The sequence below is a fragment of the Vitis riparia genome, chromosome 13, assembly GCF_004353265.1.
Source record: "Vitis riparia cultivar Riparia Gloire de Montpellier isolate 1030 chromosome 13, EGFV_Vit.rip_1.0, whole genome shotgun sequence".
Lineage (NCBI taxonomy): Eukaryota > Viridiplantae > Streptophyta > Magnoliopsida > Vitales > Vitaceae > Vitis > Vitis riparia.
In genome coordinates this window covers 17,540,448-17,552,355 of record NC_048443.1, presented here as the reverse complement: position 1 = coordinate 17,552,355, position 11,908 = coordinate 17,540,448, and the positions used below count along the sequence as shown (strand labels likewise).

The following is an 11,908-nucleotide window of genomic DNA, read 5'->3' as shown; positions in this document are numbered from 1 at the left end:
TACTTTGAAAGGAACTTGAGAATTCCAAACGAACTTAGAAGGGAAAACCTGAGGAGATCCAGCAGTACAACCTTCTTTTCACTGATTGAAAGTCACCAAAATGCTTTTGGTTTTATTTCTCAGTGGTCAATAATGGAGATAATCGGAGTGTGGATGAAGAGGCTTGGTATTTTTTTTTATTCACTCATTATTCTTTCAACCAAATGACTTGTAGTTTTCTGATTCACCAAAACATGTCATTTTATTTTATATTATTTTTCTGATTCACCATATGGTTTCAATTGTTAGGGTTTTTTTTTTTCTTTTTGCTAGGGTATTTTTCTCCATCTTTTGGTTTTATTTCTCCACATTCTATGATTATGTTGGGATCCCATATCTTTTTTGGTTTGATTTCCTTTGGGTTTTCTTTTGATGGATTTCTCATCATTCCTTCTTTCTAAGACAAGACAAATATAATTTGTACCCAGTAAAATGATCAGATTTTTAGAATGAGAATTTTTTTATGAAGAGAAATTAAATGATGCCATGCATCATCACTTGTCCCCAGTAGAACTACAGGTGATTTGTATGTTGTTTGGCTAATTGATGAAGTTTCAGATTGCCTTGGGCTGCTTGAGTTGCATGCCAGTTGGGGGAAATTTTTTATGGAGAGATTTTTTATTGCAGTATGCTTCCTTGAGACCAAAACTGTGGGGATATTTTAGTATTTGGGGTTGGATGCAGGGTGATTTATTTGAGTCTATGTCCATGAATAAAAAATTGTATAGAATTTAAAACAATTAAATTAGAAGAAAATAAAGTAGAGTAAAAAATATCTAATATCATTTCCAAAAAAAAAAAAATGTTCTTTTATTCACTCTAATCCAATAATCAACATCAACCAGCTTTAGTTAGTGTAAGGTTCTAGTTTAAATCAGTGAACAAAAAGAGTATTTTTCATGTCTAGTAATAGCATATATCTATCATGTTACAATGTCTGCAGTGGTGAGATCTTCTATTAATGTCCACTCCCTAATCACATCACCTGAAATGGTAAGGATACTTTTCTAGAAGAATAGGGGCATTTGGGTGTGAAAAAAAAAATATATGTTGTAATCACTTAGTATCATCAGGCTTTGCACCATGCCTCAATACGAAGTGGCTTAATATGGTGAGTAGTGATTGGATATCAGTGGTAAGAAAGGTTAGTGGTAATTCAAAGCCCAATTCTGATCAGTTTACTCTACTGTTCACAATTTCCCCCCATTTCATAGGTCAAACTTGAGCCACTCCCACTCAAAAGGGAAAACAGGGGGCTATTCCTAATGATAAGACCATTGGTGCAAAGCGGGTTTGAATGGAGGATATTATACATGGTAAACTTTAGGTACAGAACCAAATAGGTGGGTAGATTGACACTAAAAAGGGTAATTAAAATTTTCTTTGGTGTTCAAAAATTGTGTTTCATTTACTAATGGTCACACAGGCCAAAATTGTGGGGAGATTTTGGAGAAAAACACTAGTGATATTAGTATATGTTTCTCTCTTCCAATAACCAGCTAGCACATGTTTCTCTAGGTGATTTTTCTTACCTCTCTCCCTTACTTCCTGAAGTTTTCATAAATTTTTTAGAGACTGTTTGTTGTCCATTTCTCCCATCATGAATGTAAAATTGGCTTTCTCCCATCCTGAAACACTAGTGATATTTGGCTTTCTCCATTCCATTTTTCTGTTCTCATCCAACCTATTCTCAAGAGATTTTCCCAACATTTTTCAATCATAGAATATAAAATTATATGAAATAAGTTTATATTGTAATGTGGATGCTAGTGTGTATGCTGCACTTTGGCCTTGAAAAGGAGGGAAAAAAGAAGAAGAAGTTTGGCAGATATTATAAGGTTGATGCATCTCAGTTTCATATTCCAAGCCTAATTGTTTTCAGACTATGGATGCTTTCATCACTAATCATGTTTCAGTTTTCTTCAACAGCTTGAGATCCCTTCTGGACATATAGACAACAGATCTTTCACTTGGACATATATACAAAGGACTCCTAGTTTCTGTTATTCTCAAGTCATAGATTGATTTGTAAGTCTTTCAATCTTCAACTTCTCATAGTTCTGCATTTTGGACACCAGATAGAAGTGAAGTTATTCCACTTTGATTCTTCTGCAGTAGCATTTGAAAATATGTCATGTTGTTATGTAATTGCTTTTGTTGTTCAAGATATATATAAAGATGAGATTAGTGCTTCTAAAAGCTTTCATACAAGGCTCTATTCTGCAATGAGTATGACTAGTCTACATGATGATCTAAAACCTCTTCCAGTTTTTAACATTTGCCAGTTTGGATCTATTTTAACAAGTTATAAAACTTGTCTACATGACATCTCTTATAAAATAGGTTCAACAAGATATAATTATTAAAATAGTATTACCAAAATAGAGACAAAATTTAAGGATGATTTTAATGTTTTTTTATTTGTCTATGAAGTTTATTTGTAAAAACATTTGTAATTAGATTTTAAATTGATAGGGATTAATAAAAATTTTGCTTGCCCTATAATTGAAATCAACTTGGAAATTTTGGAAGATTTTGGATCAAATCTAGTCAGATCTTGCTTTGAGGGGTGTGGATTTTAGTAGGTCTTATTTGTATACAAAGCTCCTTTTCTTTCCATCTTGTAGAATAGAACAGAGTCCCAGTTTCATGTGCTAGCTATTGTTTATAGGAAATTGTATACTTTCTTAGCTAACAAACAGAGAAGAAAACCAGAGGAAGAATAGGAAGATTCATTAATGGGTTGTTTTTTCTCTTTCCAAATTTAGTCCTGTTTTAATGGATTCTGATTGATGGTTATTTTTTCTTTGTTTTATGGCAGTGACTACAATTGATTCTGGTAGCAAGGCTCTTGAATTTCTGAGGCTTGAAAATGACCCAAACACAATGATTGTTTCTCCAAACAGTCATTAGGTATGGTTTACATGAGTGAAGGTTTGTGAAGTTTTTATGTTGTTATGGATTCACGGATGAAAAGCTGCTTTATAAGATATCCATGGTTTGGTTGCTGAAAAACTGAGGAAAAGGGAAAGTAAATTTTGAATTATTTTTACTTTTATTTTTCCGGGTTTTTGTTCCTTATCCATGGATTTCCATATCAATTTTTTTTTATGATTATATTTTTTTTCTTTGATTTCTATAATAAAAAGACATGTCCTTTAATTTTTTATGTGGATAAATACATTGTGGCAGCAACGTAAGTTCGTATACTTTGTTCTTCTGGCTGGGTAGTTTCTCCTTTAAGTTTCAAAAAGACAATCAAATTTTTGTTTAGTTCTTTGTTTGATTTGTCTGTAGTCAATCTATATATGCATCCTGCTTGTGCAGATTTTTTGGAGGTGCAACTTGATGGATATTGGCCCGCAAAATTTGGCATGGATTCAACCAGAAATGAACTGGCTTTGGTATCAATGGAGCATCCAAGATCCTCTGCATCAATTACAGGAGTCCCAACCCTGTTAAATGGTTATTCAACAGTTCATACCTCCAATTTTTTTTGTTGTGACACAGTGGCTTATTAATCACCCCAAGTTTCAGAAAAATCCACTTTACATCAGTGGTGACTCATATTCAGGCATAATCATCCCCATGGTGGTTCAAGAAATATATATCCAATGGTATGTTAATCATGACTTCTCTAATAGGCTGAGGAAAGGAGAATAGTTTCATGAGTTATATAAAAACACTATTTAACCTAAGATTTTCCTTTTGTTTTGAACACCCAAACAGAGTTTTAAGATTGACTAATCAATTCAACTCTTAGAGGAACTAATAATGCATGTAAAGAAGGACATGATGGTTCAGGATTAGGCTCCATCTGAGCCCAGCTTTCATTTTTCCTTTGGGATTCCAAAAAGACTACATATATTTCTAATAAGGTGCCTAATCGTCCAGTTGAAATTTCCTTTCTTCTTTTTTTTGGCTGCAGGTAATGATGCAGGGAAAGAGCCAAAAAATGAATATTCATGTATGTAATCTAATTATATGATTCCAGTGACTTGCGCCTTATGGTTTTAACTTTTGTACATCATATTTGAATCCATTTGATCTTCTTTTAATTGGACTCAGGGATACACCATTGGAAACCCAATAACAAATCACTTTAGTGACTTCAATTCAAGAATTGCATACACTCATCAAGTAGGAATTCTATCATATGAGCTTTATGAGGTGATTATTCCCCCTACTCACTCAGGTTTAATTCTTAATCGAATATGATTCCAAAATTGGAAGATGGATTTTTTTTTGTACTTATTTTGCAAAAATTGTAAGAAATAATCTGAAAAAAAAAAAAAAAATGCAAAGATTCAGGTGGTTGAAGATACCCCAAGTGGCAATTGACTGAATTAGATAAAATGAAGATCAATTCAACTATGTGTTTATAGAATGTTTTAAGAGGCAATTGGGTTTTATGTTTTCTTTTAATCTAAATGGCATCATGTCTCTTTCTTTTGACTAGTCTTTCCTTTCCTTACTTTACCAAATACCAAATAGAGTTTGAGCATGCAGTTTTACTCAACTTCTGCTACTAATTAGAGTATTTGTTGGTGATATTTTCTTTTCAGGCCACTATCTAAAAGCTAAGGTTGATGGAGGATTTGGCAGGGACATGCTGGAGTTTTTGTTGAAAGGACATGTGGTTGCTTATAGAACCATGGTTACAAGAGTTTCTTGAAATAGCCTGAAGATTATTTGATTGATAGAGTTGTCGACTTGTGATGCAGTTGCGTTTGCTGAAAGATTATCTAAATGGCAGTGTCGATATGATTATGGTTTGCTGATGTTTATATTGACATTCAGTTTGGTATCTGTAACGGGCTATCCTCAACCATCCTCATTAGTAGCACCACAGCTGTGTTTGTATCCATAGGCATCTGCCCAATGTGGGCTGGTGATGATCTTCACAAGTTGGTTGCTGGCAATGTTGAAAAGCTTGGAACTTCTTAGAAGGTACGCCTAAAATAAAAAGGTGGCATTACACCCCAAATGAATGTGTGGATTGCTCGAAATAAACCCAAAGAGCACCATACCTTTTACATTTTTTTAATCTCATTTTGATGACTTATAAGTAAGTGAATTTGCAGGATTTTCAGGGGAATATTTTAGAGTCTTAGGAGATGGAGAATCCAAGGATAGCAAAACATTTCTTCAAGGATACAAAGTATTTTGACTTCAAAAATCATTGAAGCTTCCTTGGTGAGTTGAAAGATTGATCTATTTCACTGTCAAAATTTTCTAAATTCATAGACTACATCAAGTTACAACTTGTTTAAATTTCTCAATTTGCAGACAAATTTTGTAAGATAGGAGCCTAGACATGGTCGTTTCAGGTTTCGTCATCCTTAGAAACAATACCAAAAGATTGGATCCCTAGCTGGCCAATGCACCTATCTCATTGATGCTCTTAACAGCTACCCTCACTCTCATATCCCGGTAGTAAACTCAACTCACAAACTAAAATTCATTGCCTTTAGATTACTTGATTTAACTTGGGTAAGAAAAAGCTATGGCATAATCTGCTTTCTCAACTCACTTCACTCTGATGTGGTATCCTCACAGGCCTCCATAGAGATCCAAAGCAAAATTCAAGAGTATGACTAAACCATGCTCTGTTGATCCCTATATTGTAAACTTAAAAACTGCTGCTAAAACCCTCAAATCGTTGCTCGAAACTCATTCTTGTGAAGACGTTGACCTTCTTGAGCTAATGTCAACTGCTGTAGTAGGTTTATGTTTAATGGCATTATCCATCAAAATTAGTCTAAAAATGTTTATGTTTTATTTTGCAAAATGTAACAAATTCCTCTATTTTGAATGCTAGGTGAGTATTATTATCGTGGGGGGAGTTCATAGAATTTTAATTTAAAAAAAAATCAAATTAAATGAAAACCTATATGTAGAATGAGGACAAATTTATATTCCAATATACTAGGCTGATTTATATTTCTTTCTTCATTGAGCAAAACAGTGTAAAGAAAATTTGGATTGGGCAATCGTGTTAATTTTAGTGAATTGATAATTATGTGGTCCAAATTGGAAACTAGGATATCTTAATGTTGCTTTTATATATGATTCATGTATGCAATATGCCTATAATATTCTACACAGGAGTATTATTGTTAATGGGTGTGTAACTATAGCCTGAGCTTAGGATAGTGGATGAAAAGAACATGGAAGAGGAACACAAAGTTGTCTTATCTGGGAAAGCTGGAGAAGTTGACTATTTACACTCTCTACATGGCCAAATTGGGAAACCAAAGGCAAATGTATTTACCCGGTTCACTAGATAGATGTTTATTGAATCGAAGAAGGCAAAATAGTTGGATTCCCAGGACAAAGGTCTTAACTAGACAAATATTTATCAAATTGATTTAACATTATTCTTTGTAATGATTGAAAATTGAAAGAGTAAGCTATTTTAAGTTTAAATTCATTCATTTCTCCAATTTTAACGTGTTCATATTAAAATGTCCCACTAATCCATGTTGAATGTTCTTGCAGTGCTAAACACAAGGTAGAATTGGAGCTTTGTGCAAAAAAAATGCCAAACACTTCCATGATCTTAGACTTCTTCAAAGGTTGGGAAAAATGCAAGCTCTGGAATGCATTTCGTGAACATATGGGGACATTGAACAGGTAAATATTTACAAGATGGTCAACACTATAATAGATGCTCAACAAACATGATAGACTTGAGAGAGAATTTGAGTAACCAGCATAGCATTCTTGCGGAAACCATGTTAGGCTTGATAGTGCTTTTATCTAATGCTATACATATATTGATTGAAATAGTACAGACATAGAGCTACCTTTCTATCATTATTTGGTTCTTAATTTTGTTAACTGAGTCTAAAATATATTAGATGTGTTAAATTTTGTGATTCATCATTATGAAAAGCATCATATATGAGTGCACACACATTGAAGCTCATATTGTCTCCAGTTGGAAAATAAATATTTCATTGAGGGTGTCTTATGGTTTAGGGAATGAAGTAAAGAATTATGTCATTCTGCATAACCTCTAATTTTATACACTAGTTTAGACACATATATTCTTCTTATATCAGATACTTAGATTTTGGCTTTTTCATTATATATGAAATCCATATGCATCAAAACTTAAAGAAAGAGGAAATATAATATAAAGTGGGAAGCAAATCACTTGATCCCCAGGGCCAATAGGGCTTCAGAAATATCCTGAGCTTCATAATCCTCTTCTACAAAGGCAATGTGAGGGCTATCTTGTGGGATCGTGTTTTCCCTTTTGAAGTTGTCTTTCATTGCAAAGAAGTTTCTCCCCACCATACCTCACCAAACCTCTTAGAATAATGGCCTTGTGGAGGCCAACAACTAGGTCTTCATAATTTGTATCCCATCTTTTCTAAACAAACACCACCATTTTAAAGAGGTCAATTCCCCACCTGACTGAGACATACCTGCAGAAGACATAAATGTAAAAGAGTTGGTAGTGTTTTTTATGTGCGCTATATGCATAGGGAAGAGATCTTACCTTGGTGCTTAGACCCTTGATGCAGATAAGGGTACCACATTCAACCTTAATGCAATTTGCATATGGACAAGGGAACAATGGAAACCTCTTATTTGCATCCTTTTGTTACAGGCCATCAATTCTCTAAGTTTATCATTTTATTTGTTTAAATTCTTGTTGGAAGTATAGTACTAGAAAATCAATCAGTTCATATCCAACGTACTAGTCTCTACAACCTTTTTGCCAAAGGTTGGTTAGTAACAATCTTACCTTAACTTCTGGTTTCGCCTACAACCACCCACATCGCATACTCCACAATGTCAACCATTGATCTAACATTCTCAGCAGGTCATCAATACTCAACATGGGCCTACTAGATCTTTTACATAAAAATAAGGGTAAAGAAGAAATTTTATCCATCTATGAATGTGCACCCAATGGATTATTTGATCCATATTGATGCAATGCAGTCAAATGCACTAGTAAATATGTTCCTCCTTATGTCAACATATTTTATTGTCTAGGAGGAATTACACTTACTTGTTTTTTAGTACAAGTATTCAACTACAAAATCCCTCAATGGATATTAAATTTCCCTCCCACAATTATAAACCAATGCATCAAATTCTTTTAAGTTCACTTGATAACATCTTAAATTTTCTACTATTCTCCTATAAACTCAAACCAATCAACAATACCAATCTTATTCAACTTAAGCTAGAGTTGATAACTTTCATCACATTTTTTATAATTGTCAGTAATCTCTTAGTGCAATCGCTATTGCTATCATAACAATCTATTACATAAAACTCTTGTTTTCTTTTAGGATTGTGGCTAACACTATAATTACAATTAGAGGAAGCCATGTGGGTTAGAGTTTCGATGAGTTCCTTCTGTTAGTTTCTGCATTAAGTGCTCAATTAATCTTAAAGTATCCATAAAGAGAAACCTTTAAAGAAGGTCTTCTACATCCCTTAGGGAGTCACTCATGGGTTTTTCAATAGTTGGCATGATCCCAAGATGGGTGTTGTGGTGGCGGTTCCAGTGGTGCTCAACATGGGTAAGTAGTTACAGTATGTTCTAGCCATGAAAACTAATGGATGTTCTTTAGCCCATTTTTATGGAAGTGAAGTCATAAGTTATTGTCAGTAAGGAGGTTTAGGAGGGCATTTGCTATGCCTTTTTGGTCATGTCTAATGAGGAGTTAACTGTTATGTGCCTTGTTAGATAAAACAAGTAGGTCTATAGAAAATAACTATTGAAAGTTCAATATATAAACTCTTATGACGATGGGCTAGGATCTAAATAAGCAGAATCCACCGGGCTTGCTAGTCTAACACCTAATTGTATTGATCTAAAATTTACCTTGATAATATCCACATGCCCACTATTTTTTGTAGCAACAATAGATATACCATATTCTAACCCAAAAAAAGGGGTGTAAACCATAAGTACCTACTTATAAGGCAATAAATGGATTAGAATGGGACCAAATGGCTCCACAAGAGCTGGGTTGATAAAAACCCATTTCAAGAGGCAAATCCACCACAAAAGTGGTAACATTTGATGTTTGCATGTCACAATGAAAAGAACAAAAAGGTTTAGGTATTGAAAACATAAGCAGGGACCCAGGCTGATTAATTGTGGGTCTTGCTATCAACATGAAGTAGCTTAATTTGGCCATTGATACTTAGAGATGATGGGACTTATGTTTTCTGTTAGCTATTTCATCAATACTAAAAATTTTGGCAGACCATGATCAATATGAATTCTTAGAACTTGCTACAGCTTTGTTAAGGGCCCACTAATCTTTGATGGGGGATCATAATGTATGTGTTGAATATTCTGCAAGGATTATGAAATTCACTTTAGTTTTTGTAGCCAATGTATGTGTTCCTGGAACTTTGGACTATGATGCTTTGGATAAGGCACTTGACCACACAAGTCACACTTCTCTATGAACTTAAGCACTGTTGTAAGGGAAACTGAGCTACTCTTAGACATTTCTTCTATGTCATCTTTGTTTCCTAAAATCAATGTCTACGAAAACAAGACCAAATCAACAAGAAACATAGCTTAGAGTCAATGTTAAAATTGTATTTGTTTTCTATTTGGATCATGGGAAAGCGCTTTGAAATGAAACTTTTTTACTAGTCTGCCAAAAGCCTTGAGCAAACTAGTGACATTATTTTTAGGATCAAGACAAGACAATACAAGTGTCATTGTCACCTTCTGAATGTTGCATTGTAACATAGCTAAATTAAAGCAATACCATGGAAATTTAGTACTACTTGGTTAGTTAAGGGATGGTTTTGATATTGCTGGAGTCAATTCCTCTACCATCTGTGGCTGGTCATAAATGATTCTAGTCTAGGTAAGTGAGTTGTACTTGGCCACAGTGAATACTTCATTTTCTTTTCAAGTTCAAGAATTGATCTTGTGGTTGTTTTTACTCACTCCATTAGGTTATTGTGGTTCTTTTGTTTTCTTTATCTTGCTCCTTTGGTAATGAAATACTTCTTATCTACAAGTGTGTTGCCAAATGCATATCTAAATGGTGGTTTATTCTTGCCAACAGATGCCTTGTCCCCAGAAGTCTCCAAGTGAGTAATGAAAGGATATAAAACTGATTTCCATAAAGGATGAAAGTCTCTCTACTGTATCAGCAATCGATGAACCAGTGCATGCAATCATCGTGTTTTCTTCTACAAATCTATGTGTGAAAATTGGTTGGCCACGTAAGCAAAGTTAGTTGATTAACTAACTGAAAGTGTGAGCTGGCACACCTGTTTGCTTAGCATTTTTTTTCATGTACTCATGTATAAAAATGTGAAGAAAAAAAAAAGGAGATTTTTGAATTGTAGAAAAGAAGTGAGAGGATTTTAGAGTGAGTCTTCTTCACTGTTCTGTAGCGAGAGCTTGATGATTCTCAGAGATTCTTGAGGGTGTAAAATGGTTCAATCTTAGTGGATTTTTGGAGGTGATCTTGATCCGTGGATGTAGGATTCAATCTTGGATCCGAACCACGTAAATCCTGCTTGTTTTGTTATGTTTTGATATTAGATATTATTTTCTTTTGATTTATGGTTTTGTTTTCTTTGTCTTCTTGGATTGGTGTTCAATCTCAATTCATTGAGGAACTTGGATAAAAACTAACACTATGTTTTGTACTTTTCTTTCAACTTGGATGATTGGATATTTGCTACAATGTTAGGCTAGATGACCTAGCATCTTCAATTGATGGAATTGAAGAAGAAATCATTTAACACAATGATTTTAACCATCTTTAAGTAGTTGTTTCTATTTGAAATTATATATCAAAAAGTGTAATTTTGATTTTGCTAAAGTTCACTTTTTTCATTAAAAAAATATATTTGTTCTCACCATCATAAAATATTTTACTAAAAAAGAAATTTATAGGCTTTTAAAGGAAAAGGTAAGCCCAACTTGATGGAGAGTTGGGTTGGCTCACTAGTACTTGGCCAATGAAGGTTTTGGTAAGTGGAGCTAAGGACATTCATTTGGGCTTGATTCTTTAGATATGTTTGTGTGGGCTCTTTCATTTTCCTCTAACCCATGATGATCTAGGTTAGGATCTATCCTTTGTGTAATGCCTTTATGTGGAAGGATACAAAAAAAATTTATATCGTATCCATATGATTGGTCTTTGAAGTATATACATATGAGGGGTAGGAGGAATCCATTGTTAACAAGCCAAAATGAGATAGGGAAAGTATATTACTCAATAGAAGGAAAAAAAACAAATCTTATTAGAGCCCTAGCAAACTATCTCTAGCTCCAAAATTATGGCTTCAAATATCAGAAAATAGAGAGTTTAATTCCTACATGAAAGGAATCAATGAGAGAACTTTTTGTATTTTAAATGTTAAAATTGTTGATATAAAAAGTGAATGATTATGGTGAAATAGTGAAGTTAACTCATTAGTGGCAATGACCTTGTTTGGATGCACTTGACTTGGGTATTCAATAATGATATCAATTAACTTATACTAATGGCTTCCGTAAGAAATATAACACATGATGCAAATGTCGTGTCAAAAGATCTTTATCTTGAAAGTCGCATTATTGAAGTGATCAAAAGCATTTTTAGAAGATTACATTCTTAAGCATGATATAGTCACCTCCATCTCAACCTTGCGCTTGTCATTTAAATGTATTCACAAACAAAAAAATTACAAATAAATCTATGCAAGCAAATGCCATTCAAAAAAATGACGTTGATATTTCCTATTCCAAAAAAATGAGTTGAATTTAAAAAATATCGTCTTATCCTAAATTTTTAATATTATCCAATCATTAAAAAAAAATTATTGGTAATAATATATTATTTAAATAAAAAGAGATGAAAGTTTTTTGAAG

At 33.6% G+C, this 11,908-nt stretch overlaps 3 long non-coding RNA genes across 6 annotated transcripts; all 3 read left to right on the top strand.

Moving 5' to 3' along the window:
• The first annotated feature begins 893 nt into the window (after nucleotides 1-893).
• On the top strand, nucleotides 894-3,984 carry LOC117929027. Of its 2 annotated transcripts, none has more exons than XR_004653687.1 (5): nucleotides 894-1,877; nucleotides 1,969-2,067; nucleotides 2,861-2,952; nucleotides 3,367-3,656; nucleotides 3,968-3,984. It is a non-coding gene; the product is annotated as an uncharacterized LOC117929027 (long non-coding RNA). The 2 variants fall into 2 exon arrangements; XR_004653686.1 differs by having other exon boundaries at nucleotides 2,861-2,973.
• A 29-nt stretch (nucleotides 3,985-4,013) lies between these two features.
• LOC117929026 lies at nucleotides 4,014-4,826 on the top strand. Its single transcript, XR_004653685.1, has 2 exons — nucleotides 4,014-4,209; nucleotides 4,605-4,826. It is a non-coding gene; the product is annotated as an uncharacterized LOC117929026 (long non-coding RNA).
• Nucleotides 4,827-4,975: 149 nt separating this feature from the next.
• On the top strand, nucleotides 4,976-10,698 carry LOC117929025. Of its 3 annotated transcripts, XR_004653683.1 has the most exons (6): nucleotides 4,976-4,989; nucleotides 5,124-5,235; nucleotides 5,329-5,472; nucleotides 5,599-5,761; nucleotides 6,541-6,675; nucleotides 10,107-10,698. It is a non-coding gene; the product is annotated as an uncharacterized LOC117929025 (long non-coding RNA). The 3 variants fall into 3 exon arrangements; XR_004653682.1 differs by lacking the exon at nucleotides 5,599-5,761; XR_004653684.1 differs by lacking the exons at nucleotides 5,329-5,472; nucleotides 5,599-5,761.
• Nucleotides 10,699-11,908: the final 1,210 nt, after the last annotated feature.